At 37.6% G+C, this 7,478-nt stretch overlaps 1 long non-coding RNA gene across 1 annotated transcript; it reads right to left on the bottom strand.

Moving 5' to 3' along the window:
- Positions 1 to 728: 728 nt before the first annotated feature.
- On the bottom strand, positions 729 to 4,849 carry LOC102016987. The gene is made up of 3 exons (XR_263083.1): positions 4,801 to 4,849; positions 4,528 to 4,684; positions 729 to 807 (listed from the first exon to the last, which is right to left on the bottom strand). It is a non-coding gene; the product is annotated as an uncharacterized LOC102016987 (long non-coding RNA).
- Between the last annotated feature and the right edge of the window lie 2,629 nt (positions 4,850 to 7,478).

Below are 7,478 nucleotides of genomic sequence, written 5' to 3' on the forward strand. Positions count from 1 at the left end.
AAAATAAAATAAAAATGAAAAAAAAAATAGGCCCCTTCTTCCACACCATCCAATACTCTCACCAGAGATTGCCCACTTTTGTTCCTCTCCAATAAATTTAGGTCATATTTAGCTCGCTACCACCATTTATTTCAGTTATTTATGAGAGGGTCACATCTGGTAGGAGCTACTTATCCATATTGCAAATAAAGATTTCTTTCTCCTTTTTATTATTTTCTGTCAGTGCCTAAACAAATTCCAATCTAGTAGTTTAGTCAAATCATCAATCAACAATCTATTGCACATTGCAATGCTATTAGAGGGCAGAAGTTGTGCAACATACAATAGAAACTTTAATGTTTGTGTTCGCCTTCTAAGAGTTGCATTGGCTGAAATACTTCATCTTGGTTTGCTAAATCACAGGGTGCAAGGAAACTGGTGGCTTAGTCCATTTTGCGTTGTTATAATCAAAATGCACATATAAGTCAAGATGTTTACTTGACCCACAATTCTGGACTGTGGAGAATCAAATTACATTGCACTGGAATCCTGGTGAGGCCACCTGGCTACAACATCACATGGCAGAGAAGTTCAAAGGATACTGGCTACATGCAGGAGGGCACAAGTGTGGGTGAAGAAGGAAGAAAGATTCAGGTATAAGCCAGGCTTGCTTGCAGCCTACTCTTATAGGTCATCCTGTGAGAATGATAATGTACCGCTGGAAGGAGTACCTCTTCAAGACCTACTCACCTTCCATAGGTTCCACCTCTTAAAAGTTCTACCAGCTGTCAGCATCAACACACTGGGACCAAGCTCTCAGCCCATGAACTGTTGGAGGACAAACCACAGGCAGCAGGTAAATCAGATGTGTTCCTAGCTTTGCCACACGCTAACCATGAAAACTTGGATGTGGCTTTTTACAACACTGCCACTCAGTTTCCTCATCTGATGTTGTAGCCAGTTGTACTACAGAATCTCTGCTCTCCTGTTAGGTCTAATGTTCCCTCATTTTGCTGAAGGAAAGCAACTGACTCTTGGATCCCAGATGCCTGGAGAGCTGTAATTAGTATGTTTTATGTTCTTGATTTTCCATGTTCAGGGTTATTAAGCACAGCATCATACTGTGAAGACACTAAGAAACACTCTTTTCCTCCTCTGAGGTTAATATATGTCACATTGGGTTTTTTCCTAATTGGGCGAGTCACCTGGAAGATCTCTTATACTTCAGAGAGTAAGGGAAAAGTATAGCATGGCAGGCATGGGAGAGTTCATGAGATACAGCACAAGAAACAGGTTGAAAACCTAAGCTCATTAGGAGTCAGCTGCAGCTCAGGAATTAAATACAATGAAATTTAGTTCTTCATGGAGGGTGAGTTTTACAGTCAGAGATATCAGGGTTTATATTCTACTTTACTACTTAATAATTATCATCTTGAATAAATCATTTCAACTGTCTAAGCATTGGTTTCTTCAGGTTAGAACTTAAATAAAAATCCCTTATCTACTGAATAGCTGTTATGTCGTGTCTAGATGCCTCCCCCAAGCCTCAGGCAGTTATACATGAGGCTTTAGGTGCCTAGATCTGGAGTGTGTGATGCTGGGATTGATTCATGGTGCAATGCTAGGATCAAGTGCACTAGGATTAATGGTGTGAGTGCTACCCATTGTAAGTATCCTGGATAAGATATAAGAGATAGAAGAGCTGTGTTCATCCCTTGTTGCTTTGTACATTCTTCCCACCATAAGCTGTTTCTCCTGTGCAAAGAAACCCTGCCTTGGAGCCAGCCAGTTATGGCGAGAAAGCTCTACAAGCTGTGAGCTAAATAAACCTTTCCTCCCTTAACTTTGGGCATCAGGTATTTTGTCTCAGCCATGCTTGTAGTAACTAAGACATTAGGATATAAAAACTATCAGGGACACTGTGTACCTGTCAGTATTTGATCAATGCATTTGGCAGCACCCCCACACTCATTTCAGCTCTGGGCAATGACACAAAAGAAAGAACAATACAGACTTTACCCAAAGAATATGTGCAAACGTACTTGGAGACACAAATACCCTTTAATTAGATAATATCAAAAATGGCTTATGGGCAACAGGTACATTGTGTAGACTGTAAGCATTTGATTTGTCAGTTTATCAGTTCCAAAAGCCTGCAAACCTTTGGAACCCAAATGTAGTATTTCTTAGTTCTTTTTATTCATATTTATAATTGCATTTTAAAATATGGGTTTCAGTCACTTTGCACATATTGTTTAAAGCACAAGGTAACACCATGTTGAAAACAAGATTTTTTTAAATTTTAAACTTTTCATTGACATACAATAGAGACGTAAAAACATAAGTACTACTAGAGTTAAAATCAGCAAATTTTCACAACTTGAATGCATTCTGGTAACCAGCACCAGATATTAAAAGGAAAGAAATATTACTGAGGCAAAAGATTAGGGAAGGGCAGGCCTGCTTAAAAACAGGATGTAACCTATCAATTGTGAAGAGCCCAAACTGAGGCTGAAAATAGGATGTAATCTGATATGGAATGGAGACTAAACAACAGGATGTGACCTGTCAGTCATGGCCAGGATGAGTGGGCTGAGCAACTTTCAATACACTGGTTCTGGGAGGATATAAAATTGGCTTTGCTATCTTTCTCTTCTGCTGTCCTCCTGTTTCAGTATTGGTCTGCCCTGCTTGCAAAATGTATCTCTTTCCTTCACTTTCCTTTTCTTTCTTCACTTTAAGTAAAAGTGATATTTAACTGCTGTTTTGTTGTCCCATCCAATTCTTTGTGTTGGGCAGAAAAAGCCTGGAACCACTAGACACCGTGCCATCCAGCAACATTACCAAAGCTTTGCACCCCTATATTTGAGTGAAAAACTCTTTAAGAATTACAGTAAATCACCAAGGTTCATAGTGGCACAGAAAAGTGGTATGGTGTGGAAAACATGGGCATATATGATGCTTGGTTGAATGGTGATTCAGAAGAATCTAATTCTGAATGCAAAGAAACCTAAGCAGTATTCAAGTTAATTTCATTTTTAAAAATCATGTACAGAATAAATATGTTTGGGGGATATTTCTGGTTTGGTTGGGTTGGGCTTGGTTTGTGTGGCTTGACTGCGGACTGGGTATCAATCCCAAGGATGCTCTACTACTCAATTATATTGCCAGATTTTTCTATATTTTGAGGCAGAGTATCCCCAAGTTCCTTAGGTGGGACTCAGACTTTCAGTTCTTCTGCCTTGGTCTCTCTAAGTGCCAGGGTTATAGATATTCAAGACTATGTTTGGCGGATACGTGATTTTTAAGTGTCTGTGACAAAAGATTTAACAGAATTTTTCCAGTACATACTCCTTTTAAAATTCTAGCAATGAATCTTTGTGGAAAACATGACACTTGTTATTTTCTCCACATTACAGAAAAGGAAACTGAAATTTAGATGGACCAAGAGACTTGTCCAACATCTCACAACTAGAAAGAAGCATAACTAGTATTGGTCTCCAAGTTTATCTGATTGTGGACCATTCATCTTTGCCTATTCCATAGCTGCTGCGGATGCCAACCACTGAATAATTGTGCTCAGGTCCAGTTATGCTACTGACAATGAGAGAGAACTTCCCACGTGGAGGTCACATAAAATAAGGCACCAAGCTTTCCTAGACCATTTTTTTATCTACTATTCTTCATTGCTTTATTCCACATGCCAGTTCTCCTCACAGCTTTCCTGTGAATGGTATTTTGTGGTACTGGGTCAATTAGCTCTCCTGACTTTCACGGTATTTCTTATTTCTGGTACGCCTCCCTTTGTGAATCCTTCTATGTCCTGGTCCTCATCATTTGACTCCTAGAGTTTGTCAGCCTCCAGTGTGCCCATCAGACTGCCACCAACATGAGCACCCTAACCCAGGTGTATTCTCCATCATTTCCTGTTATGGCTTATGTCTAGATGCTGCCCCAAAGCCATAGGAGGGCTTTCCAGAGGTGACTAGATCTAGAGAGTGATGCTGGAATCAAAGGTACATGATTACTAAATCAGTCCACTGATTGGCTTGGCATAGTTCTGGGAGTAAATAATGACAAGGCCCAACCTGGGCGTGAGGGTAGCCTGGATAAAAGACAAAGGACAGAAAAAAGGTTTATGTTGTCACTTGCTGTTTCATTACTACATTGTTGTTTTGCTACCTTCTGCCTGTCATCACATAGGAGAACTGTTTCTCTTTTGCGATGACCCTCTGCCATGCCACCCTGCCTTGGAGCCATCCAACTATGTACTGAAACCTTTACAGACTGTGAGTTAAATAATCCTTTTCTCCTTTACTGTGGGTGTCTGGTATTTTGTCTCAGCAATGACAAAACTAGCAAGACACTCCCTAATAACATCTTGAAGCCTAGCCCATCCCTGCACAACATCTATGCATCTTTGTGACTTGGGTCCCCTACCTAACTCTGGTTTTGCCTGTGACCCTTTAACCCCACCCACCCTCTGTTCTTGCCAATTTAACGTTCACTATCTCCCACATCCTGTCATATGGTTTCAGAATCACATACCTGAAGAAGAATTTTCCCTCCTGTCATTTCCTTGTTATGGTAGGTGACAGAAGCCACAGCTCCTGCATTCTGAACTTGTCCAAGACCTCTGGCATCTCAGACATATCTCTTGTATCCCATGCTCCTCCGTGATGACATAGTGGCAGCAGCTTTTGTCCTATCAAGAAGAAGTTATGGATGTGTCCAGTTTTAATTAATATTAAAAGACATTTCACAAATGTATATTTCCATCACAGAGTCTGAAAGAACCCATTTCTCTATGCTATAGCTCACAATTTCAGTCTTATCCTTCTTTAAAATTCACCATTATAACAGGTCAAAGATGATAGCATTGCTTTGCTTTATTGTTACATCAGAATACCTTACATGTTCTGAACTGTAATAATATCACTGTCCTTCTCACTCTCTGTCATAATACATTAGATAGATTCTCCTATGTGCAGTGTCTGTCTTACAACACTGTTTATGTGGTCTTTTGTGATCCTGAAATTTTTCATATTTCCATAGTAATCAGAGTATTATTTTTCTTTATGATTCTAAAATTTATCAGTTACTTTGAAAGTCTTACTTGTCCTGAATTTCTCCTATATTTCTTTTATTATTGAGTATGAACCCATGTGAGCAGGCATAGTGTGAAATAAAATTTTTTTCTTAAATACACAATTGTTTTAAGACAAACAAGTGTTGTTTATCTTTTCTTCATTGATTTGATATGCCAACTTTTGAAACATTAAGCTTTCTAAATATTAAATGCAGTCTGCTTTTGGACTCTCAACTCCATTAATCTGATCTATTTGCCATTTTAACCAAAAATACTACCTTTTCAACGAAAGGAAATTTAATTCAAGTAAATGTAATAACACCCAATTGGAACACCTTAATCAAGTATGGATTTATTAATAATCACAGAACAAGTCCCAGGGCAGTCAGCCTAAACCAGAAATGTGAAAAGCAGCTGCCCAGCAACTTTACAAGTGCAAGCAGATGGCTCCTGGGATACATACACAGCTGTTTGCCTACAGCTAGAGGTGCAGAGTGATAGCTAGAACCACGTTAAGAGCTGTAATTGACTAAAGCACCTACAATTTACCATCCAAGCTTTCTCCTGGAACTTTCAGATTTCCATAACAGTATGGTTTGTGTAGCTGGAGAGAGAGAGTCCTGGTGCTTCCTGCTCTGTCATTTTCCCTGTACCTTTATTTACCTTTGGTCTGTTTTGAAGCTTCTAATAGTTCTGTCACTATTTTGAAAGATAGTTCTTTTCATGATAGGAACTGATCATTTGTCACACTGTATTGGGGTGATCTGTTTGCTTGTCTCTACCATACTGAATTTCTTGTGACCAAAATCTCAGTTTGAGTTATTCCTCAGTGCACCTCCACTGCTGCGTGCACTACCTGGCACAGAATTTGAGCTTAATATGCCTTTGTTTGATCAATCACTCATTAAAATGATAGCTGAATCATGTGCTACCAAAACCCCCTGAAAGGAAAATATAGTGTCTGTATTTTATCTAGATTTTGTCCATCCATTGGAACTAATCCTTTTCCTGCAGGGAGAATTCAATACTAACTAAATGATTCCAAACCATATGTTCTACAAAGCATTTATCTTTCTATGAAATAGAAAGAATTCTGAGCCTTCACATTGTACAGTATGACAACATGGCTTTAACAGGAATTACGGTGATGTTTCAATCCTTGCCCACACCCTTGACTTTACTAATGCTTCACTGCAACCTGAAATGCTCTTTGTAAAGCCACTGGCCCTTATCTTCATGTTCCAATTCTTTTCTCCCTTTAGGGCTTAGTTCAATCGTCACTGTCATGTTAACCCTGTGAAGAATTTTTTGGTCCACTAAGCTTCAAGGAAATGCTTACTGTTCTGCAAACCTAGGCAATTATCAAGTGCATGTTCATAGCTAACATAAACATGAATTGGGTTTACATATCTTAGTTTTGGGGAGACAATGAAATATTTTATTTTAAATGAAATATAAAATTTATCAGTTAAGGTTAGATGAAATTAAATGATCTGAAAAGAAATAAAATGAATTATAATGAAATGTTTTAAAGTAAAATTTGCTAGGAGATCTATACCATACCTTATTGCATTACTGTATGTTACTTTAAGGGTGGAGAGTCCAGTAAATGAAGACAATGAAGAACAAATTTATACTGAATATTAATAATATGCCAGGTACTATGCCATGTGTTTTAATATACTGCATTAATAAATTGTAGGGAGGATTATGATATAAAACATTTCATCATGATAATGGCTTCTCTTCATTGAATTGGTTTCATGTATAAGGCAATTTATATATGTCATATCATGAATTTCACCAATTTTATGTAATACATGACATTTTATAGATTGGAAGATGGAATCTCTGAGACATTCATTCACCTATTCAAGATAATTTAAGTAATGAATCCCAGACTTGAGAATCTAATCCAGCTCAGCCTACCCCTAGTTACATATACTCAAAATATTCTGTTACACTGTTTCTATTTAGTTTAAAGACAAAACCATATATTGAAAAAATTGTAAATTTGGGTTCTATAAATATTTATCCCTGTGGCAGATACTCTTGTGTAGTTATTATTTTTATGTAATTATTACTATTTTTCTGGCTTCATTTTTTATAAGATAGAAATGGTAATAAAATCTGTATGAAAACTATGAATAAAATATATTGATTCCATGAAATATAAAGGGCACTGACAAAGGGCTGTTCATTGTTGTCATTATTGTTGTTATTATGGTGATTTTCTTAGCTGTTTTGCTTATTTGTGACTCTTTATTTCAAATTAAATTGGAAGGAAAAACTGTGAACACCTAATGCTAAATTTTGATTTGAGATGTTTCTCTGCCTGGGTGTAGATGACAGAGACAGCCCAAAAAAGATCTTAAAATTTTTTTGGCAAGATAGAGTAGCAATACATTAG

This window comes from Chinchilla lanigera, unplaced genomic scaffold (genome assembly GCF_000276665.1).
Source record: "Chinchilla lanigera isolate Chin_1 unplaced genomic scaffold, ChiLan1.0 scaffold00060, whole genome shotgun sequence".
In the NCBI taxonomy this organism is placed as follows: Eukaryota; Metazoa; Chordata; class Mammalia; order Rodentia; family Chinchillidae; genus Chinchilla; species Chinchilla lanigera.